This window comes from Canis lupus, chromosome 37, assembly GCF_048164855.1.
Source record: "Canis lupus baileyi chromosome 37, mCanLup2.hap1, whole genome shotgun sequence".
In the NCBI taxonomy this organism is placed as follows: Eukaryota; Metazoa; Chordata; class Mammalia; order Carnivora; family Canidae; genus Canis; species Canis lupus.
In genome coordinates this window covers 4,418,651-4,444,863 of record NC_132874.1, presented here as the reverse complement: position 1 = coordinate 4,444,863, position 26,213 = coordinate 4,418,651, and the positions used below count along the sequence as shown (strand labels likewise).

The 26,213-nt window shown below is 40.5% G+C and overlaps 1 long non-coding RNA gene across 10 annotated transcripts in view; it reads right to left on the bottom strand.

Moving 5' to 3' along the window:
• Positions 1–804: 804 nt before the first annotated feature.
• Positions 805–26,213, bottom strand: part of LOC140626027 (uncharacterized) — a 52,100-nt gene continuing 26,691 nt past the window's right edge. For 7 of the 10 annotated variants that reach the window (XR_012025269.1, XR_012025276.1, XR_012025273.1 and 4 more), the window contains 5 exons: positions 8,410–8,520; positions 5,981–6,261; positions 4,707–4,849; positions 2,034–2,180; positions 805–1,439 (listed from right to left, as the gene is read on the bottom strand). This is a non-coding gene — a long non-coding RNA (uncharacterized lncRNA). The remainder of the gene's footprint in view (positions 1,440–2,033; positions 2,181–4,706; positions 4,850–5,980; positions 6,262–8,409; positions 8,521–26,213) is intronic. The other 3 variants (XR_012025271.1, XR_012025272.1, XR_012025277.1) reach the window with 3 other exon arrangements.

Here is a 26,213-nt window from a genome sequence, read left to right as displayed (position 1 = left end):
TACACGCTAAAAATTTTGAAAATAATAAAAAAACTGAAAATCTTTTAAAAATTGTTATTTAAAATTATTCTTGTTCCCTAACATAGTAAATCTACCTCCATTTGATCATTACTCTCTTGTCTTCAAAACAAGCCTCTTCTGTCCTAATCTTTTCTGAATAGCACTGTTTCCGGAAGCTGTAATTATTTTCCCATCTCTCCTGAAACCCTGACATTTTAAGAAAAGAGTCCAGATCACCCAAATGATATTCACTCCTTATCCCTCCCTCCCAGCTCCTCTCGCCTCCAGCAATCTGACTATTGTCACTGCTAACTTTTCTAGCTCTAAAAATCTAGGTGCTGAGCCACTACCCAACACACAGAGGTCTGTCTCTCCAAACTCTTTCTGCAACCACCTGTCTCTTTTCTTCTAGCCCATTCTAAAGACCGGATTACATTGATCAACTCACATAATCATCTCCACAATCCTATGAGGTAAGTACTAGTATTATCTCCATTTACGGAAGGGGGAAATTGAGGCTGAGGAACACTGAGCATGTAACATTGTTACATGCTCATACAGCTAGTAACTGGTGGGGCTGGAAGCCTAGGAAGCCTGCATTGGCCCATGACCTTAACCACCATGTCAATTGTCTCTTATTGGAGTCTAGCACAGGGCTCCTTCAGTTCCACCCGCCTGTGTCCACAGCGTACAATGCCATAGTAGATAAATATGTTTGGGACTTGGAGGTTCTGTCACAGTGTCCTGTTTGCCCAGAAGAAGGACCTTTCTGCTGTTAATGGGACAGTCTGATTGTCAGCATGGTCAATAAAATCACGACAAATTTCACTTTATTTTTAATAAATAAATTTGTCAGCCAAATGATCCAAACATGACAAGCTGAAAACTAAATCGACAAAGCAGCTAGTGAATGAGCAAGGACTTTATTCTCTAACGTCTCCTAAAGCCAAGCAGCAGCAGTCCTACTCAGAGATGACAGGAAGGTGAAGGTATTTTAGGTAATGATAACGTGGCCTCTAGAGGTACTATTTTTGTAAATCTTATCATTTCAAATGGGAATAGATGAATCTGTTTTTCTTCTATTTTCAGGAACTCCATGGGGGAATGAAGTCCAGGTTCCTGCAGGTGGCCCCTGCCTAGGCAACCAGCCTCACTGCTGCCACCACTTGCTGATGTCTTCCACACGGTCTCTTTGCAGGTTCCTGATGGGCTGTGGAGTTTAAGCCCCAAGGCCAGGAGTATCTTTGTTTCCAGCACACACCTATAAGCCCACACTGAACTATAACCTCCTTGGCTGTCCCTTTTCTCCACTTGTTGGACTCTCAGAGCTCTTTGCCATGCCCTTATATGTCTCTCACTCTGTTGTACTTGTATCCACATTTTGGGGAGCTCAGCTGAGCTGGGAGAGACCCAGCTGAGCTGTCAGGTGTAGAAGCAGCCTATAAAACAAGACAAAAATGAAGGCATCAAGCCCTTAATCACTTACTGCAATAGTAGAAGTCATCAACTCCTTTTCCATTTGGCCCCACAGAATGGTACATGAGTTATCCAGTGCAGACCAGAGGGTCCTTCTGTCACGTGAGTTTTGTTTTATGGACTCTGACATGGGATGCAGGGGGCAAGCAAGGTGGGCTAGAAATGAGCTGAGCCTAATGATGGGAGGGAAGTGTCTTCAAGGTTCTCCCCCTCATTTCCTGTAAGAGCAGCTGGGGGTGGGGGTGGGGGGCAGGCTACAGGACTCTGTGAAGGGCCCAGTGAAGAGACCAAGAATGAAGGTACTGCAGGTTGGAATATAAAGATGTGAAAGATCATGACTGCAACTCCCTGCAGACTTCTGTGCCCTGGCTGTGCCCCAAGCCGGGCATGGTGAGGACAACTTCTCCCTGAGGCCAGCCATAGAAGGCCTCTGTAATTGACTTTAGCCAGGCCTAAAGAATCACATCTATGCTTTTAATCTGGAGCTGGACTCCTCACACATCAATCTGTCTACGCTACTGAATTTTAAGTTCTTGAAGGCATCAGTCATGACTTACCTTTGTTTCTCCACACAAAGTAGATGCTCAGCAACCTGAAAGATCCTGTCCATTGAGTGACTGTTTCACCTGAGCATTTCCATCTGGATCCAATCAGAAAACCACTGGAATAGAATACTCTTGCTCTGCTTGTCTTATCTGTTAAATCTTAAAAGGTACAAATTTAATACACTTTAACAATGTCATACCAAGATCCACCTAATTCAAATCTGTCCCCAAAACACAATTATATTACCTTTGGCCACCATCAAAAAAATAATTCTCTGGTTTAGTAGGTCCAGAAATTAACACAGAACTGCTACTTGTACTATCAAGTTCATGTTGTGCTGATTCTGGTGCTTATGACAAGGGTTTTGAAAGTACATGAATCTGATTGATATTCAGAATTTAAGGTTCACAATGACTATTGTTTTTTTAACTTCCCTTCATTTATTATTAATGTGAGGCATCTCAGGAATATCTGATTTTGTTTAGCATAGTTGTTTTCAGTCTGATTATTCTTGATATTGCAGATTCTAAATGCTTGGAACTTGAGTGCCCTGCCTTCAAGATATATCCCTAGGCAATCTATAGGGAAAGTCATGGTTTCAACACACCTAGAGGAAGAGCTGTGCCTTATGCCTCTTTCCTTCCCCAGTCTATACTATGGGTCCTGGGATATGCCAAAGATTCAATACACAGTTGTCATATTGAATTGACCTACGCTTTATCTTGAATGTTTGATATTTAAATAATTGTCCCTCTTTCTTTCTGATTTATCAGGAGGAAGAGGCTCTTATTTTAGGAAACACGGTCTTGTGGAGACGAAAAAATGTTCCCTTCTTGCCTTTTAGGTTCTTTGGCTGATATAATAATTAAATTGACACAAAACAGATTAACAGAAGAAAAACAAATTTAATTACATATATACGAGATTCTCACAAGGACATGAGACTCAAAGGCAGTTTGGCAATTGAGGTGTGTGTGCCATCCCGAGTTAAGAAGAAAGTAGTGACCTCGAGTTCAACAGAAGAAAAATAAATCACAGGAAAAGTAAATGTGTGGTAAACAAATGCCTGCCAAACCATGCAAATTAGTCTTTCTGATATAAAAATGATCTCTGGTAATAGCTCTCTTCCTTATACAGGCCTGTATCTAAAATCTTCTGGGCAGGTAAGGTGGAGGTAAGAAATTCCTTCTAAGTCTGCTGGGCCTTGATTGCCTTCAAACCAAAATAACCCACATGCCAAAGTAGCATATTTTGGGGTAGTATATTCTACTATCTCTTAGTCTCTGGATTATAACTTCCTGATTTATCTACTGTATTTCTTCACATGTATTATTAATGCAGTCTCAGCAAACCACAATAACATTTTGGATTTTATCACCCAGCAATATTATTCTCTATTTTGACAAAATTCGATATTAACTTTTGATTACATGTATTTGCAGAATATGCAGCTTTAGTAAAGTTGGAGATAATATCATTAGATTTTATTAATCATTTCCAAACTGCTGTCCTGAGTATCCTGAAAAGATTGTTACCACTTCTTCTTCTGCTTATTAACTTTAAATCGTTGAGTTTGTTCACCCACATCTGTTCTCTTTTTCATTTGTATCCTGCCAGGTATTAATTATCTTTTGTAGAGACTGCGGAAAGATGGTGTTTGAAAAATGCTTGAAAAATATGATATATGTACAAACACATGGCACAAGTAATAGAAAGTACTAAATGAAAGTCCTCAACCAAAGCAAAAGCATAGAAACACAATTAATGCCAAGTGAACTATGAAAAAGAGCCAATACACAGCTTTTAAACTTTAATTATTGCCTGTGTCACACAGAAGAAAAAAAAACTATTTCTAGCACTTTGTGTACCTGCTAAAGAGTCTAAATGGAATCAGATATATAGGTATTTCTCTGGTAGTTAAAGAGGTTTGTATCCAAGTACTGTGTAAAGACATTAATTAAATCCCAATTTCAATCTGTGCTAAGACACTGCTCTCTTGAAGCTGTAAATAAATGAGAACTATTCCAAATAGATTCAGTGCACTGCACACCAAGGGAAAACAGGAGTTTGGGCATGTAGACAAATGCATTGTCAATTAGCTCTTTCAGGAAAAAGGAAAAGGTAGAAGAATAAAAGTGAGGTCTTATTAAACATGACTGAGTCACAGATCACAGGACTAATGGTGCTGGACCTCTCACACATAAATATGTATTAAGCCCCTACTGTTTGTATAGCATAGAAACATATAGTGTCCAAAGGCCTTCATAATCCAGTTGGTGAAAAAACATAAATTCAGGAAAAGGCATTGTCACAATTGTCTACATACAAGAGCAACACTCAAAAATCAATCACATTTTTATACCATACAATGACCATGAAGAAAGTGAAATTTTATAACACAGTATGATTTAAAAATTCCTTCAAAGAAGATGAAATGCTTAAGTATAAGCCTAGCAAAATAAGTACAAGATCCATCTGGAAAAGAAATTACAAAATGCTGATGAAAGAAATCAAAGCAAGCCCACCTGGAGAGAAATACTGTTCATGGATTGGTAGACTCAACATAGTAATAAGTCTTCTCCCTAAATTGATCTATTGATGTAATGCAATTTCCATCTAAATCTCACCAAGGTATTTCATAGACATAAACAAGTTTATTCTAAAATTGATATGGAAAGGGGCACCTGGGTGGCTCAGTCAGTGAAGCATCTGCCTTCAGCTCCGGTCATGATCTCAGGGTCCTTGGGTCAAGACCCACGTTGGGTTCCCTCCTCAGTGGGGAGTCTGCTTCTCTTTCTCCCTCTGCCACTCCCCCAGCTTGTGCTCTCTGTGTCAGGTAAATAAATAAAATATTAAAAAAAAAAAAAAGATTGCTGCTAAGATCCAGCAAAGAAGACCACAGTTGGATATCAGGAGTTCAAGATAATTTGAATAATGTTTGAGATATCCAAGTGAAAATGTTAAATTGACAGTTGGATATGCAATTCTGGCACCGAGAAGCAAGGTTTTAATCATGGAGGAGATTCTACAAAAGCCTTTTACTGATTCCAAGATGTTAAAGTCTCCTACATACAGATAGAGATCGATACAGAGGTAGAGGGCAGCCTATGTGGCTCAGCAGTTTAGCGCCGCCTTCAGCCCAGGGTGTGATCCTGGAGACCAGGGATGGAGTCCCACGTCAGGCTGCCTGCATGGAGACTGCTTCTCCCTCTGCCTGTGTCTCTGTGTCTCTGCCTATCTCTCTCTCTCTCTCTGTGCCTCTCATGAATAAATAAAATCTTAAAAAAAATACAGAGGTAGAATTAAAGATACATAGTGTATGTTCAGGTGTTAAGAAAAACTGTAGACAGGATCTTGGATCTATGGTTCCTAATCTTTTAGGAATCATGCACTAAAGGATTAAAATTTAAGTACCAAAAGAATGGGAATAGACAAATATTTTGAATGGGAATGGACAAATATTTGGAAGGGAGAAAGGCTGATTCCACAAACATAAACTGGTAAGTTCAAATTTAAGCACCAAAGGACTCTAGAACAGATGAGGAATAGTATGATTTGTGTGCTCTTCAAAACCAAAAGTAAAAAACTTCACCATAATTACTAAGTACCAGAACAGACCAAAGATTAGTTGAATTCATTCTATCCCCTTAGCCTAAATAATTTGAATTAAAATGTGTTATAACTAGGACCTAGATTTCAGCAAGTCACTTTACAAACATTCTCAGAATACCCTTAGAATAAGGTAAAACTAGATGGTGATAATATTAGAGGGATTGACAGCTGGTTTCAAAAAGTAGACTTATGGTCCATCAAGAAGAAGGTAATGGTGATCTGCAGTGCTTTAATGATAGTCCTGTCCTTTTTCTAATATTATTACATTTAAATTTTAATACTTGGCTACAGAAAATGATTATTGGTCAAATTGGCAGATAATAAGGTTAAAACAAAAAAAGAATACCTTGAATCCTAGCATTTCCATACAAGTCCATATCTTCTCAACTGGTGGGGATTTTGTACCTCCTCTGAAAGACATTTTGGTAATGTCTGAAAGATATTTTTTTTTGGTTTCCATAACTCAGGGATCAGGGAACAGGGAAAGTGGTGCTACCAATATCCAGTAGGTAGGGCCAGAGATGCTGATAAACATCCTACAATACAAAGGACAGCCCCATCCTTGCTTCCATCAACCAAGGAAGAATTTTCCAATCCAAATGTCACTAGTGCCACTGCTGAGAAAACCTGATATAAGTGAACAGATTAGAACAAGGAGTCAAAATATAGCAAAATTTAATAACAATCATTTTAGCATTATATATTTACTTCCTCCCAGTATCAACTGTGTAAATCATGCGCAAGGAATTAAGCATCATTTTCTTCCACTACAGCAGTCTGGACGGAGTCTTCTTGCTCCAGCTATTTGTCTTAAGGATATAAACCCATTCCCACAGACTGACTTATCTCTCAGAGTTTCTGTTTCTTTCTTTGTATAAAAAGGAGGCTTCCCTGTGACCCAGAAATAGCGCTACTAGGTTTTACCCCAAAGATTACAGATGTAGTGAAACAACAGGACACTTGCAGCAATGTCCACAATAGCCAAACTGTGGAAGGAGCCACGATGTCTTTTGACAGATGAATGGATAAAGATGTGTGCGTGTGGAATATTACTCAGCCATCAGAAAGGATGAATACCTACCATTTACACTGACATGGATAGAACTGAAGGGTATTATGCTGAATCAAATAAGTCAATCAGAAAAAGACAATTATGATATGGTTTCACTCATATGTGGAATACAAGAAATAGTGAAAGGGACCATAAGGGAAGTGTGGAAACTGAGTAGCAAAAATTAGAGAGAAAGAAAAATCATGAGAGACTCCTAACTCTGGGAAACAAACAAAGGGTTGTACAAGGGTGAGTGGGTGGGGGGATGGAGTTAAAAAAAGGGGGGCTGAACATGATGGTTTTATTATAGGCTGGAAAATAGCCCCAAAGACATCCACATTTGAAGACCTGGAACCATATTTAGATAAATGGCTCTTTGCAAATGTGATTATATTGAGGATAGTGGTGTGGATTATGTGAGATTACCCACTTATCCTAAGTGCCATCACAAGGATTTTAGTAAGACAGAGGCAGAGGAGAATAATATCATAGAATAGAAGGAGGCACTGTGCCAATGGAGGGAGAGATCAAAAAGATGCTGTCAGAATCCAGGGACTGCCGGCAGCTACTAGAGGCCAGAAGAAGCAAGGAATGGGTTTTCTCCTAGAGCTTCTTGAAGGAGCACAATCATGCCAAGGCCTTGATTTTGGTCCAGGGTTACTAATTTCAAACTTATGGCCTCCAGGGATGCCTGGATGGCTCAGCAGTTGATCATCTGCCTTCAGCTCAGGTCACGATCCCGGGATCCAGGATTGAGTCCCACATCAGGCTTCCTGCATGGAGCCTGCTTCTCCCTCTGCCTGTGTCTCTGCCTCTCTCTCTGTGTCTCTCATGAATAAAATAAAATCTTGAAAGAAAGAAAGAAAGAAAGAAAGAAAGAAAGAAAGAAAGAAAGAAAGAGATGCAGACACAAGCCAAGGAATGCTGATGGCACCAGAAAGTGCAAATGGCCAGGAAGAGACTGTTTCTTGAGGGAATGCAGCCCTTAGACTTCTGGTCTCCAAGGCTGTGAGAGAATAGATTTCTCTTCTTTGAAGCTACCAAATCTGTGTTAATTTATTACAACAACTTTGGGAAATTAACATGATATTCTAAAATTATTTTTTTAAGATTTTATTTATTTATTTGAGAGAGAGGGAGGGGGAGAAGAGGGAGAGAGAAGGGACAATCTGACTCCCTGCTGAGCATTGATCCCAGGACCCTGAGATCATGACCTGAGCCAAAATCAAGAGTTGCCCCTCAACCAACTGAGCCATTCAGGAGCCCCAATATTCTACACTTCTTAAAATAAAATGGGGAGCTGCAATGTCATGAGAGTAAATAATTTTGTAACTTAAATAACCAAGATTTTCATGTGTTTGTGCACTCAGAGGTATGTGCCTGTCATAAATGCAATGTCGCCTTACACTTCCTTAACAGCAGATACAGTATAAAGAAGCTGAGGCCCTGTTTCCCCCTATAGTATGCCAGTTCTCTGTGATACAATTCTTTTAAAGATTTTTTATTTATAAGTAATCTCTACATCCAATATGGGACTTGAACTCATAACCCTGAGATCAAGAGTTGCATGTTCCACTGACTAAGCCAGCCGGGCGCCCCATCTGTGCTACAATTTTAAAAACACATTGACATATTGAAATTTGTTTAAAGAAGAAAGATCAAGAGGAGAGATAAATCAAGCATATGACAAAGTTGAAAAAAAAATAAGTAGTGTTAGTGCTTACCTTGAAAAAACCTTGCAAGGAATATGGCAACTGGCCTCAAACTACACAGAAGTCTGCCTACTTGCAGGAGAGAGAAGAGATGATATTCTCTTTGGCTCTAAAGATCAGGACCTGGAACAAAGGAGATGCTATGTGAATGCAGACTCCATAAATTAAAAGCCTCAAATTTTTATGGAACTGCCCGAGTGGTGCTAGACTGTCTGCCACCTGAAGGTGAATGAATGGCTACCTACTGGGGAGTGTTATCTAGGGGATTCCTGCATAAAGTAACATATTAGATGAGAAGCCCCAAGGATCCATTCAAATATGATTCTGTGTAATTCTACTGCCATTAGGAACGTGAATTAAGTCAAATTCCTCTCCTGCAACATCTGAAGATGTATTCATTTAGTGCTTAGCCTCCTGTTTTCCAGACCAATAAATGGTGGTTTCTTTTACCCTTACTGATAATATTACCATCCAACATGAAAGCACTCTTGATCTTCTCTGAACACTTCAAATTCTTCTTGACTTCTCCAGGTGCAGAATCTAGTGCAAAAACCAGCCCTGAACCTGGGTGTGATCAATTAGAAGCAAAACCAGATGGTAGCAGTTTATATTCTGTTTTCCCTGTTAAAGTACTTACTAACACAAACTCACTTTTGCTTTTCCAAAATGGTGAAATGGTCAACCTTTGCATCTTTTCTATTTCTGAACTTCATTTTGTAGAGCTTCCTGATCCTTTCCATATGAATAAGTACACTTGGCAGGAATTGAACTTGTTCTATTTGTTTCTAACCTCTAATTAAATGCTAATCCTATCCTCCAGAGGGCAGGTGTCCTAAGCCAACTGCCACTGTACTTTCTCTTCCTTTTCTCATGTTCTCCAACCAACTAGATAATTTTTTTTTCAATTTTTATTTATTTATGATAGTTACACAGAGAGAGAGAGAGAGAGGCAGAGACATAGGCAGAGGGAGAAGCAGGCTCCATGCACCGGGAGCCCGACGTGGGATTCGATCCTGGGTCTCCAGGATCGCGCCCTGGGCCAAAGGCAGGCGCCAAACCGCTGCACCACCCAGGGATCCCCCAACCAACTAGATAAACAAGACAGAACCCAAGAGAAAACTCAGAACCTTCCTCTTTGGCTGTGCCTATAAAAGAGAAAAGCAATCTGGAAATCAAAGAACCAGTTATTTGAGAAAGAGAACATCAAACTACTGGCTTGTCTAATATTTTAACTGCTTCTGGACCAGCAGAGTAGTTGTTATCTCCTTCCAAGCTGAAAGTGCTTAATGAATGGCCATTTTGAGGGCATGACCAATTACGTCCATGGCTCCAGCCTGTGATATAATTACGTAAGAGAAATCAAATCTTTGCCAGTGGTTTCCAAGTATTCTACAGGAGCCTACAATTCTAATATTGGTTCCTCTTTTTAGAAAGAAATTCTTGAGAGGTACAATTATTATGTACTATCATTTACAGTATCCCCACTGTGATGTTGTGATTTACAGTAAGAAATATATATTTGGTCTTCATCCACATTCCAGGCACACAGCTCTTAAAACTCTTGTTATTTGCTAAGTGAAGAGAACATTAAGGTGTTTTTTGTTATTCTGATGATATGACAGCTGGAAAGCCCTTAGGTGGCCTAAGGATGAGGGCTGGTTGCCAGGGGGCCTAACCATGTGATTAAAGGATGGAAATTTCAGTCTCAACTTTGTACCTCAACCTCCAAGGAGGGGAGAGGAGCTGCAGGTTAAGTCAATCACCAATGGCCAATGTTTTTTTTTTTAAGATTGTATTTATTTGAAAGAGAAAGTCCAAGCAGGGCAGGGAGGAGCAGAGGGAGAAAGAAAAGCAGACTCCCAGCTGAGCAGGAAGCCTGATGTGGGGCTCAAACCCAGGACACTAGGATCATGGCCTGAGAAGGCAGATGCTTAACCAACTGAGCCACTCAGGTGCCCACCAATGACCAATGATTTAATCAATCATGACAATATAAGGAAGCTTCCACAAAAATCCGAAAGGACAGGGTTTGGAGCATTTCCAGGCTGGTGAACACATAGAGATTTGGGGAAGAGTGGGCACTCAGAGAGGTCATGGAAGCTCTATGTCCTTTCCCCACATCTTGCCCTATGCATATCTTCTATCTGGCTGTTCCTGGGTCACTTCCTTTTATAATAAACTAGTAATCTTTTTTTTTTTTTTTTAAGATTTTATTTATTTACCTGACAGAGAGCGCACAAGCAGGGGGAGTGACAGAGGGAGATGAAGAAGTATACTTTCCACGGAGCAGGGAGCCCAATGCAGGGCTCAATCTCAGGACTGCGAGATCATACATGAGATGAAGGCAGGTGCTTAACTGACTGAGCCACCCAGGGGCCCCAATAAACTAGTAATCCTATAAGTGAAATGTTTCTCCAAGTTCTATGAGCCACTCTAGCAAATTAATGGAACCCAAGGAGAAGGTTGTTGGAACATCCAATCTATAAGTAGTGGGTCAAAAGAATAGGTACTAACCTAGATTTATGATTAGTGCTTGCAGTGGGGGAAGGGAGTCTGGTAAGACTGAGCCCTTAACCTGTGGGTCCTGAAGCTATCTCCAGTAGACAGGGTCAGAATTGAGTTGAATTGTAGGATACCCAGCTGGCATTGGAGAATCGTTTGGTGTGGAAGGAAAGAAAACTACAAGTTGGATACCCATCAAAAACACAGAAAAGTGGGGACCCAAGGGCACACTATCAAAAAAAATTAGACTGACAGCTTCTTAGACATGCTTCCACTAAATTAAAAAACCCTATTTAGGCATTTATGCATGTAAAATTTTGACTTCAATTGTCCTGGAAAAAATTGACAACCTGCTTTAAACAATACACCAAATTTATTTCTGAAACATGCAAACAAATCAGCAAAGGCTCGTTTGAATCCATTGACTGTTTTATGCAAATGAATTATAAAGTCAAGATATTCAACTTAAATCTAAGTTGCATCTCAAAATTGGAAATGGAATGTTATATCCTAAGGTTGTTTTGTTTTCTTTTACATAGAGCAATTCACTCACCAACCAACACAAATGCACTGAAATCCCACAAGGTACATGCTCATCACTAATAAAAATGATTGGGATGCATTTTATTCAAAAAAATACCATGTAAATGCTGAATAATTATGTAATTATTTCAAATCTGATTTGAGAGGCAAAGCATCACTATTTGGCAAGACTTGTCCTCTGCTCCTAATTACTGAGCAACCTTGAAATTAACTCTAAACAATGACTGGCATCTTATGTACAAAGGCTTTCATATTTTTAAGCTCTAACATTTTATGCTAGAATTGAGAGTTCTCATTTAGTCCTCCTCATAGAAGAGTCACAAAAGTTGAAACAGTGAAAGGCAAAAATATTTTCTAGGAAGTAGAAAACCAACTTGGTTTCCATTAGCAAGATAAAGAGTATGCCTCCAAAAGCATGATCAACTGGTCTGTTAAAGTGAGTTCACTGAGCCAATCAGGCATAAATATAAACTATATGTTAACACAGAATATATTAAACTCCATTCCCCCTAAAACCCAAATGACTACATCTTTCCTTCACAAAGCAGTCCTATATTCTATCAAGTATTATAGTAGTTTTCAAACTGTGTTCTACGGGTCCTGAGGAGCACTGCTCTATGTCAGAGTCCTACATGTGATCTTCCTGATGCAAACACAGGCTCTGCCTGGCTTGAGAAAGCTGCCCTCCCAACATGAGACTTGGTGCAAGGCTAGTCCACCACAGTCCCCAGGGGGAGTGGCTGTCAAGGACTGTGCCCTCTCACCCACCAGCCCTGCTCATATACATATTTGCATGCCCAGCCTAAGCATGTCCATTTAGAAGCCTTGTAGTGTGTGTTGGGGCAAGGAGGGCTGCTCTCCATTCCCCTAGACCCCAGGTCCATCAGATGGCAGGGGCCTTTCACTTGGGGGCTCCCCTGCCCTCATCTGTGCTGAACCATCTTACCCATGCCCAGTGTCATTCCATGGGGAAAAAATGGGACAGTGGAGGAACCAGCACTGTCTCTTTTGGCCTCTTGCTTTCACTATCACAGTAAGTGAACAAAGGCTATATTATTACTTTTCACTGGACTTGTTTTCTAATTGACTACCATACCATCAGGTGCAAGAGTTCCAAGGAGAGGTTGTCAAGAGGGGGAGGTCATGAGGGAGATGTCATGAGGGAGAACAGAGAGGGTAGGTAACAACAGTTCTCCGGCAAACCGGTCCCCAAGGCATACCTACTGGTTTCAATCACATGGCTCTGTGTCTACCTGTTTTATACGGTGAAGCTATGAGGAAGATTTCAGCTGAGAAAAGGACTGTTCACGGCTTACCATCATGCCTGGTACACAGTAAGAGATAAATACATATTAGCTATGATTACTAGAAATTTGAAAAACATTCTAAATAATCATGCCATTTTAGAAAGGAAAGAGCCCAGGATAATGAGCCAGATCATCATTCATTACAGAAGCCTCCCTCTCAGGCCAGGGAGGGCTCACCATCACAGTAAAGGGGATCTTGAGACTGTAGGGAAGTTGTAAAGAGCGTGATGGACCCTAACACCTATCTTTACTGGAATTTTCAGCTCAAAGATAGGGATGAGATGGAAACATGCCTTATATGGACCCAGTGATTAACAGACATGAGAGTTCTTGCTAACACCACAGCAGTCATCATATACCCTAATGCCTACTGTTCAGTGAATACCTACATTGTAAACATACACCAGGTGGCACTGTATATGTTGTCAAAATTAATCCTTTAACAAAACCCTGAAGATAATCCCCATTTTACAGATTAAGAAACTGAAAATAGAAGATAGAGAATAATATTTCCAAGGCCACAGAGTAGAGGATGAATTCCAATACATCTTAACCACTTTATTACAAAGTCTATGCTTTTAACTCCTACTCATAATGCCTCCCCACTAGCATTCCAACTTGCACTGAGAGAAATCATATCTGTTCTATTACTTATCCTTTGTACTGGGTACCTTAACAGATTAACTAATTCTTTCAAACTACCAACAAAAGAGTATTTCCAGATAGTCAAAGCAAATTAGCCATGACTTGCTCAGGCATATGCAGTGAAACAAAGCCAACAAGCAAATAAAAACAAAATCTAAGGATCTAACAAAATTTTCAACAAGTCACTGGCCCAATCCCTAAGTGATGCCTTTTTAATCCTTTTACCTAACAGTCTCCTCTCCAAGAGTTAGCGATGAACAGAGTCCCACCAGCAAACTATAAGAAACACCTGATTTGATTTTTTCCCTAACTCCAGTGATCATTTTCAACTGCTCTAGCCACACGCTCTTCCTTGTCATGTGATCAAAAACCAGGTCTTCTGATTATGACAATAGAACAGGAAGACGTTAAACTGGTATCTGTGGGTTTTGAACGCTTTAAGCTTTTATTAACCTGTGTTTTAACTAATTCACAGTGAAGAGCCAAATCCCAGAAAGTACTACACACAATTTCACCCTTCTGGCACTACCACCACCCTACTACCTTAACAACCCTTCCTCACTCCCAGCCTGCTATACAATGTATATATTCCAGAAGAGAATGTAAACTTCAGACAGCATGATACTTTAAAATTAGTCCACTGCCCAGCTATTTCTCACTTGAGTTAATTTGTATCCATTAATAATTAAGCCAAGAAGGTATACTCCCATGTCCTCATGCATGCCTTGGCTATCATTTGTTGATATGACGTCATTGTTACCCAGGTCCCAGAAAGTAAATTTCTCCCACCTTTCCATGACTTTCAGGGCCAATTAATAGAGCCCTATCTAGCTGCTAATCCATTCATCTGAAATTCAATGAACTGTCACTGTATGTGGTATAAATGGCAAGTCTATTATCTACTATGACAAGTGTCAAAAAATCTCCACGCTCAACCAAATTATAGATGCTCAGTGCAAGTCTGGGCACAGGTGACTCACCTGCGATGGATGAGGATGACTCACTATGAAAGCCAAAGATACCACCCAGGTGAATAACCCTGTCTTGTAATGTTTTCTCAATCTGCCAACTCAGTTTTAAGATTAGTGATTGCACTATTTCCTGTGTGCCTCTTTCTTCTGCCTGAAAATAATAATATCCAAGTCAATTCTAAACAGAGTAGCCTGCATCTTTCCTTATGTTACTCCAAGACCATAAATGGCAATAAATACTACAAAGTGGTGCCAGAACCACCTGGAGCATGGTGACAACTCTGTACTTGTTACCATCAACTTGCTGGGATGAGATGCTAAAAGAAACTGCAACTGTCTCTAGGGTCTGTCCCTTGGGATAGGAAGGAGCAGAGGTCAGTGAGGCAAGGAATTGGACTCCAAAGAATGTTTGTATTTCAAAAGGAATACACTAAGATTATTCTTATTCCAGCTCTCAAATATTGGTATCTCTGCAAACTGTTCCACAAAATAATATTTATTATATAATAGTAACTATTATTATACTTGGGTTTTTTTTTTAAGATTTTATTTATTTATTCATGACAGACACACACACACACACACACAGAGGCAGAGACACAGGCAGAGGGAGAAGCAGGCTCCATGCAGGGAGTCCCAACATGGGACTCGATCCTGGGTCCCCAGGATCAGGCCCTGGGCTGAAGGTGGCGCTAAACTGCTGAACCACCCAGGGTTCCCCTATACTTCGGGTTTAATTCACAATATCTCATTTTATCTTGCAACCCTATAAAGTAGGTGAGAATAATTCTCTATTCCTACCTGTGAGGCAGTAGAACAAAGGAGTAAGGAGATGGAACCTAGAGCCAAGCTGGTAATAGGCTCTGTCCCCTATCAGCTCTACCACCTTGGACCTACCCCATGGAGTGATTTTCGTGATTTAAGGTGCTGACCTGTAGAAAGCACTCAGTCAGTGTGCCTGCTAGCTATGACTACTGTCATACCATCAGTAAGTGGTTAACTAGGAGCTGCAGAGTAGGGACAAGAGAAGTAGGATGTGGTACAACAGCTCCCCTGAAACCCAAGTCAGAAGAAGCACTGCTAGTAGGATGGCTGCCATATAGGAGCAGCCCTCATCAGTGACATTAACAGTGACATTAACACAGATCTTCGTCTTTCATCTGCTGCTTGTTTAGCCATCTACAGACCAGGAAAAGAAAAAGAGAGGCAATTTCTCTAATATTGCCAACACCAGGCCCTTGTCACTAGGAAAAGAATGCACCCATAGTCTCTGTCCTTGCATTTAAATTCTGACTCAGTGACAACTATTCAAGATCAATCTCTCAATAGGACAGATATAGTTTCTTATGTGGGATTCCCTAGAAGCAGATCCTGAGACCAGGGTTTATTGAGAGGTGCTCCTCAAGAAAATCCTGAAAAGGGGAGAGAGAGAGAGAGAGAGAGAGAGAGAGAGAGAGAGAGAGAATACCAGGCTACCGAAAGGAATAGATTGAGCAGGGATATGGTCTCAGATCAATGGCAGCCTCAACCTGGTCCACAGAGGATTCTACAACATAAATCACACCACAAAGTCGTCCTCACCTTGAAGCAAGGGGTCTGGTCTTTTGTACCCACCTATCAGTGAGTCATTCGTTAGCCATGAGCAGTTCCACAGGAGAGGCAGAGGAGACAGGTGGCAAGCCCTGGGCAGCCACTCCCCATGGCAGGCGCATGGTTTAGACAGGGCAGGGCATCAATAGCACCCATAGCATTCCTATCAGGCATAGAGCTATACAAATTGCCCCTCACACCTTTTACACAAGTAGATGACTCCATAAAGAGTTTAATCCAAAAGATTAAATAGCCAATTTGCCTTCTTATATTTTAAAACAATCAAAATAAAATCTCCAAATCTCAAAGATCAACCCAAGCCAGGCAGACTCCCTAGGGTTGTTTTAGGGGGGACATGATAGACTGGAGCTCATCTCAATGAGAAGTTCCAGTTAATAGTCCTCTTGTCCATCTCCTAAATAAACCTGTTCTTCTGGCTTAGCTTTGCTGAAATGGACACAGGCAAAAGGAAATAATTTTTAATTATATTTATTTATTCATGAGAGACACACACAGAGAGAGAGAGGCACAGACACAGGCAGAGGGAGAAGCAGGCTTCATTCCATGCAGGGAGCCTGACGTGGGACTCGATCCCGGGTCTCCAGGACCACACCCAGGACTGAAGATGTCGCTAAGCCACTGAGCCACCCGGGCTGCCCAAGGAAATAATTTCTAATGCTTATTGGCAGGCTACCATATTTCCTCCCCCAGAGAAAGTCAGGGTGGGGAAGGATGTTCCCAACCTTCCTCCTCTAAGGAAATTACAAGAGTGAGACAGTTCAGTCACAGGAGTGTAACTGATGTTATTAAACCACTGTTGGAAAATGATTATGCCTTGAATTTAGAGGTCACCACCCTGTAGGGATTCACAAAGGAAAAATCCTTCCCTTACATTGTCTTACTTATTCTGACAGCACCTCCTGTGAGACAGGCAGACAATCTGCTGTACTGTATGTGGCCTTCCTGGGCAAGCACACACATTTAATTTAGCATCCTCCAATGGCTTCTCCTAGAGGACTGTCTTCCCACATCTCTTCCTGGGTTGTATTCAGGTCCAGCTTTATGGACCTGTGAACTGCATTTTTGCACAGAGCTCCACACTTAGGACTTCAGGTGCTACTCTCTTGGAACTCTTAATAATTTTTGAATAAGTGGCCACATATTTTCATTTCACACTGAACCCCACAAATCTTATAGCCATCTCTGGGTGTATGTCTTCAGCTGAACCTCGGAAGAATGTAAGGAAGGATCACAGCAAGCCAACTATAGCCTGGAACTCCACAGGATTGTGTAGCCCAGGGATGTGGTAGTCATTAGCACTGCTGATCAAGAAATTTGGCTTCTTCTTGTAGACATAGGTAGAAATGGAATGAAACTTGCTGTTGATAAAACGTGAGTGGGCAGTGATGATGTCACATCTGGGCAAAAGGTCTATAGTCCAGACCTCCATTTGCCACATCCCCTTTCTCCTGCCTTGATAGTTGAGATGGAGCTTCCCTCAGTGAGTCCCTGAGAGAGACAAAGCCCCCAGACAACCTGCAATAAACATGTTCTAGGAGCAAGATAAACTGAGGTTTGAAGCCACTGAGATTGTGGGGTTATTTTTCCCCACAATTTAGCCTATCCTGATAGACACAGAGAATAATAAACAGATTCTCAAAGCATCTTTGCAATACTTAGAGACTGAGCTGGGGAGAAGGACCAGGGTGCAAGGCAACAATATCTCTGATAATGAAGAAGATTCCTACACAAAGAAGGGACTGGCAGGAGTCCACAGGTTGTTTAATTTATTTAGTCCAACTATTTACCGCTGAACCACAGAAAATACAGCATTAACAGGGTTCATTTGTAATGAACAAATAAGTCTGCATCACAGAAAAAAAAATGTGATACAATTTTTATGTTCTTCCATCCCTGCCATTTTGTTTGTCAAACACTTAGCAAGTACAAATTGCTTCTTTTTGAGGGATGAGGAAAAGACAGAAAGATAAAATGACCCTACAAGACCCCAAAAGTTTCCTGGGGCTGATTAGTGAGGCTCAGCATATACACAGTATTTTAATAAAATGTCTGATTTTATATTTGTCTCTCTCTTAAGCAAGGAATCAAGGTCACTTGAATGTACAGTAGCCCCCAGAACAGCTCTATAAAGAAGGGTCTCATCCTGTCTGCAAGCTGGAACAGCTGCTGAGTTCTTTTATTCATGACCAAATGTTTCCAGAATGATTAAACTAGCATTGTAAATGTGCAGTCTATATCAGCTGAGTGACAAGGATTAAGCAAGATCCAGATTAAAATGCTAAGTGAGTTTGTCCCAAGATCAAGCCAGATATATGGTTAACACTAAGAAAATACATGCTGAAGAAGAAGTGTAAAAACAACCACCTAGAGAAAACCTCAGAATAACAAATTGTACCAGAGAAAGTATCTTGAATGGCAACTAAGCCAGTGAGGGCTGAAATTACCTTTTTGAAAGTACAATTTCACAGGAATATTTAGAAAAAATATACAGCCAACCAAACAACTTACCCAATATGCATATTCTCAGTGGATTTGGTTCTGAGGGGAATGCGCCACTTTGGCATGTGGATTATTGTGAGCTGAAGACAATCAAGGCCCATAAACTCAGGAAGAGATTTTAACTTTGCTCTCAACTACCTCTAAGAATTTAGACAGAGGACCTGGCCCAGGAAGACAGCTATCACTAGAGACAACTACAGAGAGTTTGGGACAGTTGCCATCAGCTGGGAGGAGCTCGGCAGGGCCTATATGTTTAAAGTCTTCTCTGTGTCCTGCTGTCTCCCATTGGAATGGCAAACATTTGTTTATCGAACATTTATTTGCTCTTCTCATCTTCCCATCTTTTCTGTGAAGCCCCAGACCCCTTATAAACTGACTAGCCCTTGAGTCTCATTTCTTTGGGGTGCCCATAAGTAAGAAATTAATTTTTTTTCTCCTGTTGATCTGTCTTGGATGTCAATTTAATGATCACACCAGCTATAAGACCTTGGAAGAGCTGAGGAAATATTTTTCCTTCCCTACAGTTTAAAAAAAGGGTACAATAATAAAAATCTATTTTGTTGACACAATAAATATTGGTAAATAAGTTTCAGAACAAAATATAAGTTGGAAACTCAAAATTACTATTAGAACTGCTAGATTTGCTACTACAAAATAAGAATGCTTTGAGTCATGTAGAGTTTCTCTAACAGAAAATCCACAATCAAAAGCCAAAGTGAATGCAAATTATTTACAAAATACCAATGTAATAGAATAAAAAAGAAAACACCATGAGAAAAAAATCTACAGCCACTGTATGAGTAATGTCTTGAAATGTTTTATATAATGAATATAGAAATAAAATCACATATCCTTTTGCTTTTAGTGACATTTAAAGTGATCTGAGACATTGATGAATAAATAAATATTTTTGAGAGTAAAAATACTCTCAAACCTCTCTATCTGTGGCTTTCCCATCTTCTCTAAATCAGCTCACATGGAACTTAATCCCATTGGTCTGTAAGTCTTTGTTACAACCTATATTTTTGCCTGGGAAATTTCCCTCATTGGCTTCACATAAACAGTCCTTCTCAGACTCATTAGACACTTTTTTTGTTTTAACACTTCAGACACTCTGATATATGCTCATGGGGGTTGAGTACATACACCCCTCACACCTGAAGCACTAAAGAGGAACAGTGTCTCTATGCATGCTTGGTGCCAAATGAGGAAATGGACGTGCCCGGGATAAAATAATTTGGAGCCCCTACACAGCACAATGCTTAAGAACAAGGGCTCAGAGTCCATCCAAACTTCCTATCACTCTAGTTTCCACATTTGTGGCATGGGGATGGTAAGAATACATAACAATTCATAAACCAAATAATCCTTGTACAGACTTTATGGGCTATCTTGTGCATAGGAAGTCAGCAATATATGGTTGCCATTGTGATTCCAGTAAATTCTCTTTCTGGGAAAAATTCAGAGACACTCCAAGGCTCTTGGCTCCTCCTACCCTCTTTGAAGAATCACAGATTTCTACTTATGTGCTAAGGATACTGATATAAAATAGGTGAACAGATGTGGCTGTCCCAAAATTGGACAGAAAGATAAAATATAGACTGTTGCAGAAAGGTCAGAAAGAGGCAGCTGCACAGGAAGATTAAGTAGAAAACAATATTTAAGGCTCGACCCCTGATGAGGTGTTAAATGGCCGGTGGGAGCGATCCCAGCTGTAATCCAGTTAACATTTAGCACCTAATTATCACTTCTCAGTGGCGTCCAGACTAGATAATTGTGAACTGCAACCTCCAAGCTACACAGAAAATGTTTGATGCTTCTAAGCTGCAGATTCAATCATTTAGCAGGCACTGGCTATCCAGGAGCAAGAAACAAGAGATGTAGAATATTATTACTCTGCTTAACCAGGAAAGCATCATCTCTCCTTGGGATCTAGCCTGCAATTCAGCAGATTCTTACCAAATAAGATGTGGATGATTTTTAAAAGATTTTACTTATTTATTTGAGAGAGAGAGAGACAGAGAGAGAGAGAGCATGAGAGGGTGTAGGGGCCAACAAAGAAGCCAACTCCCCACTGAGCAGGGAGCCCGACATGGGGTTTGATCCCAGGACCCTGGACATGACGTGGGATGAAGGCAGACACTTAACCAACTGAGCCACCCGTGCACCCCAATTTGGATGATTTATTCCAAGATTTCCTTCTAAACTGTCTTATATACCAGTAGTTATGAGCATGGCAGAAAATACAATCTGACATGCTAACCCTAGATTTTCCTTCCCATGGGGTGCAAAGCCATGCTGGTGCTTCACCAACATTGTTTTTCTGGGTGGGATGATAAATTTCCTCATCCTTCCAGTCTTCTGGGGAAAAAAAATTTTTTTTCTCAGTATCTAAACAAGACAACTGTTGATGGGGATATAATGATGACAAAACCCAGGTCCTACTCACAAGAATCTCTAATATGAAATTCTAATATGGAAGAGTAGGGAAGAAGGTGAAGATTTTCAATATAATAACAACCACCAAAAAAAAAAAAAAAAAGGTGTGGGAACACACAAAGCAGAGCAATTAAATCTGCAATGTTGTTTACGTCACATCTCAAGAATACATAGGAGAAAGAAAAAGATAGACATTATGGGCAGAAAGAAAGGCGAATAGAATAAGACTTGGCATTTATGAGCCAAGTGGGAAATTTGTAGTGTATGACAAGAGTTGGGGTCATGACGTTGAAGAGATGGGCAGAGGATGTTGAGGGAAACATGACATGAGGAGTATGATCAAAGAAACCTAGGCATTTGGATTTAATCCTGTAAGTAATGGGAACCAATAGTGAGTTCTTTGTTTTCCAATTTTGTTTTTTGTTTTCGTGTTTGTTTTTAAGATAAGGAGGAGACACAAAGCAGTCCATTTTGAAACATTACAGTAGGTAGTGGGTACAGAGAATGTAGTAGAAAGGAAGGGAATGTAAATGATAAAACCAAGTAGGATGTGGTTGTGATGGTTCAGTGAGAAATGGCTGGGCTGTGGGCTGTGGAGAGGGAAGATAGGACAATTTTAAAAAACATTTATGACATGCAACCCTAAGAAACTATGATATTGGATGTCTGGGATGAAGAAGGGAGTAAGAATATATTCACAAGGTGCCTGGGTCACTGCTCAGTGGATTAAGCATATGCCTTTGGCTCAGGTCATGATCCCAGGATATTGGGATCAAGTCCTGCATCAGGCTGCCTGCTCAGGGGAGAGCCTGCTTTTCCATCTCCCTCCGTCCTCCACTCATGCTTGCTCTCTATCTCTTTCTCTTGTGCTCTCTCTCAAAAAAGAAAGAATGTGGGATACCTGGGTAGCTCAGTGGTTTGGCGCCTGCCTTTGGCTCAGGGCATGATCCTAGAGACCCGGGATCGAGTCCCACATCAGGCTCCATATGTGGAGCCTGCTTCTCCCTCTGCCCGTGTCTCTGCTCCTTTCTCTCTCTGCATCCCTCATGAATAAATAAATAAAATCTTAAAAAAAAGAAAGGAAGGAAGGAAAAAAGAAAGAAAGAAAGAAAGAAAGAAAGAAAGAAAGAATATATTCACAGTGAGCAGTGGGGTGAAAGCCATACTGTGGAGCATGGAGGGATGGAAAGCGAGGCCCATTCATGCAGCCTAGAGTGAATGAAAGTTATTCATCTCCTTTATGAAGTAGGTACATATTCTCAGGATGACTGCATGGAAGTCATAGAACAAAATGGAGTCTAGTCATGAAATAAAATGAAGCTTAACGGGTCACTTTGGATCTGTAGTTCACTAATGGGGCCTCACTTGAACCACCTCAGTCATCCAGCCTCAAGCCAAAAATTTTCAAATGAGACACATTTACTAGGGGCACACTTTTGTCAAGGAAAGCCAGAAAGCAACTGCTTCCAATAGCTCTATCTTAGCCTCAGTTCCCGCAGAAAGCAGAGCCACCCTGAGAGACATGTGTCTAAGAAATTTATCAAGTGGGATTCCAGGAGCAGGAAGGTAAATCAGGGAAGAAGGCAAGTCAACACAGAGATATGTCAGCTATGCCACAGGCAGCTGGTTGTTTGAACCTCCAAGCATCCTCCTAAGATGCCACATGGACAGCAGGCTTCCTTGCCTCTCATTCACCCCTCATTGTTACTCCTTTTGATATTCAATCATTGAGTAATTAAAGGTATGCGAATAACATCTGTAGCATCCAAAGGACTATAAAAATATTCATTGTTATGTGTGCCCAGATCAACCCATGTTAAAGCAGGTCTTATTCTCCAGGTTCAAGAGAGCTGGTCTAGCTGTGGGTGGCCATCCCTTCTTCCTGGTATACTTCTTACACTTTTGCATTGTACAGGGTTGAAGAGCATCTCCCCAAATTTCATGTCCACCCAGAACCTCAGCATGTAATTTTATTTGGAAATAGGACCTTTGCAGGGGCGCCTGGGTGGCTCAGTTAAGCATCTGCCTTGGCTCAGGCCATGATCTCAAGGTCCTGGGATTGAGTGCAGTGGGCTCCCTGCTCAGCAGGAAGCCTGCTTCTCCCTCTGCCCTTTCCCTTCTGCTTGTGCTCACATTTTCTTTCTCCCAAATAAATAAATAAAATCTTTAAAAGAAAAAAAAAAAAAAAAAGGGAAATAGGACCTCTGCAGACAGTTAGTTGTATGAGGTCATCCTAGATTAGAATGGCTCCTAAATCCAACAACTGGTGTCTTCATAAGAGAAAGGAGGAAATCCAGGACACACAGCAGAAAAGAAGAATATGAAAATGGGGACAGAAATTTTGGTGACACATCTAAAAACCAAGAAGCACGAGGGACTGCTTGCAAACCACCAGAAGCTAGGACAGAGCCATGGGATAGTTTCTCACCCTGAGCTTCCAGACGCACCTATGCTGCTTATAACTTGATTTCAGGTCTCCAGAACTGTGAGAAATTATTTGAAGCCACCCAGTTTGTTATGACAGCACTGGGAAACTGACACTGTTTTCAGTGACAATTCCCTGGTCAGAGTATTGATGTACCTGGGATCCTGTGCAGGAACTGCCAAACCAGACCTCAAAGTCCATACAATATACCCGACCAGCTAACTGCTGTAAATTTTCCAAAACATTCCAGCAACCTGTGACCAAATACTGCATATGCATTCTCCAAAAAACACACATATTTTTATCCTGTAAAGATGAGTTGAATATTTCTGCTACTGAATTATACTAACCTTCAGAAAACTTGAAGAGCTCATAGACAGTATCACACACACACACACACACACACACACACACACACTTAAAAGTTTTTTGAATTTGTAAGTGTTTTAGGGGAAAAAGGGGGGAGGCATTCAACTCCAGTGCTTTTAAAACAAGGGCAAGGAGGGCACTGGGTAGCTCAGGTCCTGATCTCAGGGTCCTGGACTAGAGTCCTGCATCAGGCTCCCTGCTCAGCAGGGAGCGTGTTTTACCATCTCCCTCTACCCCTCCACCTCCCCACTACCCCTCCCCCTCCTCACTCCCTCTGCCCCTCCTCCTACTTATGGGTGCACATATGTACACTTTCTCTTTCTCTGTCAAATAAATAATCTTAAAAAAAATAAGGGTAGAGAATTTAACTCCACATTATAAAAATGTTCAGTTCATATTAGGGTCCCCGAAGAGAGAGAAGAAATAGGTGTAGTGTATGAGAAGATACAAAGAAAAAGAAAAAGAACAGAATAAAGAAACACCCTATTTCATCATTCCTAAGACATACATTCTTTCACAAACTATGCTCTGAAATCACGATGCATCACACAATTGGTAAGGTTTTATGATCGTGAGGTAAATGTTATGGCATAGTTTTGTAAAAATCTTCCTTTGACAACTTTTGGAAAAGATTTTTTTAAAAAACCAACAGCATTAAAGCACACTGGAATTGATGAAATGTGAGTAATAAGCAAGAAGGAGACACTTTGGGGCAGTTCCATAGGCATTAGACAAGTACTTTTGTAGAAGATGAATTACTCTTTCACACTGTAGAGTCCCCTGGGGTTTGGGGGATAGTCAGCTATGCTCTTGTCACCCTGCTCAATGTAGAAACTATCTTTTATACCCTAGAAAATGCATTCCATTGTCAACCATAGCAAGATCTTTTTCTTTTGAAATAAGAACTTTGAGGGGGGGCGGATTTTACAGTTTCGCAGAATTCGAAGAAATGAATAGGAATATTAAATTGGAGGGTAAAAAAGGAGTCTTTAGTGTTATATTCTTGATTTTTCAGACATGTAAAATTGAAATACAAATTAGGTGATGTGTGCAAGGCTGCATTTCAGGTGCATTCAGAGCTTGGTATTCTAGATGGTACGTAGCTTTTCCTCTCATGCCATGCTGCCTGTTCGGAGATTTTAGTGAATCCTTTGGAAAGACCAATGCAAATTTACTACCTATGCCAAAAGTTTGCCACACTGTCTTTAATCTTTCAAGGGCTGTGGCTGTTTCATTTGATAATGCCTAAAAGTTACACTGAACCCTTCAAATCAAATCCAGGCTTATGGTCTAATTGATTCTTAGCTCATACAATATATAGTGCATTGTCATTTCAAAAAAAAATGCTGATTATCAGAACCCTCACCTCAGAAGCATTGCATGCCATGACTGTTCAATACAGAATAAGCTCAAAAAAGAATTAAATAGAACGTTTTCAGATATTACTGTACAAGTAGCAATATTCACAGATCTTCAACCACTCTTCTGAAGCATTAAGAAGCTCCTCTGTAATTACCATGGCTAACAGTAATCCAGGGCTCAGCCACAGAAATAGAACTCTATCGTCTACTTCAGGGCCTCACACCTGAGGCACAACGCTGTCTTCCACTCTTGTTTCTGTTCTTCTTTCTTGAACTTCCTTCATTAAGCTTCACGATCAATACCCACTGAACACATACTTTCCTGCTTCTATTCCTGCTTTAAGTTCTTCAATTCCCTTCACTATTAGAAATGTTGAGAATCTTTCTGGAAAACACTCCCATATTATTCCTTGTTTTAGACTTAATCACTGGCAACTCATTCTAACGTGCATGCAATCTATAAAAGACATTGGTGAATTGTGCCACAATCAGCTATGACTACTGTGACTTTAATTTGTTTATCAAGCTGTTTATCACCAGTCATCAGTCAGGGCATCAATGGAAGGACATAGGAGGGATAAACTGTGCTAAGCACCCTCAGGGAGCAGGGTCAGAAAACACTAAAGGCAAAAGAAAAAAAGTAATAAAAGGGGTCCACAGAAACTTTCCTTAGTAATGTGGGTTGAGACTTAATCTCTGAAATAATAAATCTTCATCCTCCTTCCCTCTCTCCCATTCATTCTCTCTTACACACACACACACACACACACACACACCCCATTCCTACCATTTTAGCTCTGCATTCAGGGAAGAGATAATAGTCTAGTTCATGACACCCATTATTGCTATTGTTATGTGGTTAATGCGTTAATATTTGCAAAGCATTTAGAACTATGCCAGACATATGATGGGTACTATTTAATTATTATATAACAATTATTACCACCACATCCATCCATTTATATTTTTCACACACACAAATACAAAAACTATTGAGACTCTCTTAAATGCCTAGTACTGAAGTAGGTGCTACAGAAGTAAACAGAAACCAAATTTCTGATTTTGATGGTTTGGGTGTGATGGAAATACATGTCTACAGGGATGATGTTCAAATCCTTCTGTTAACCTTATGAGTTAAGTGTTA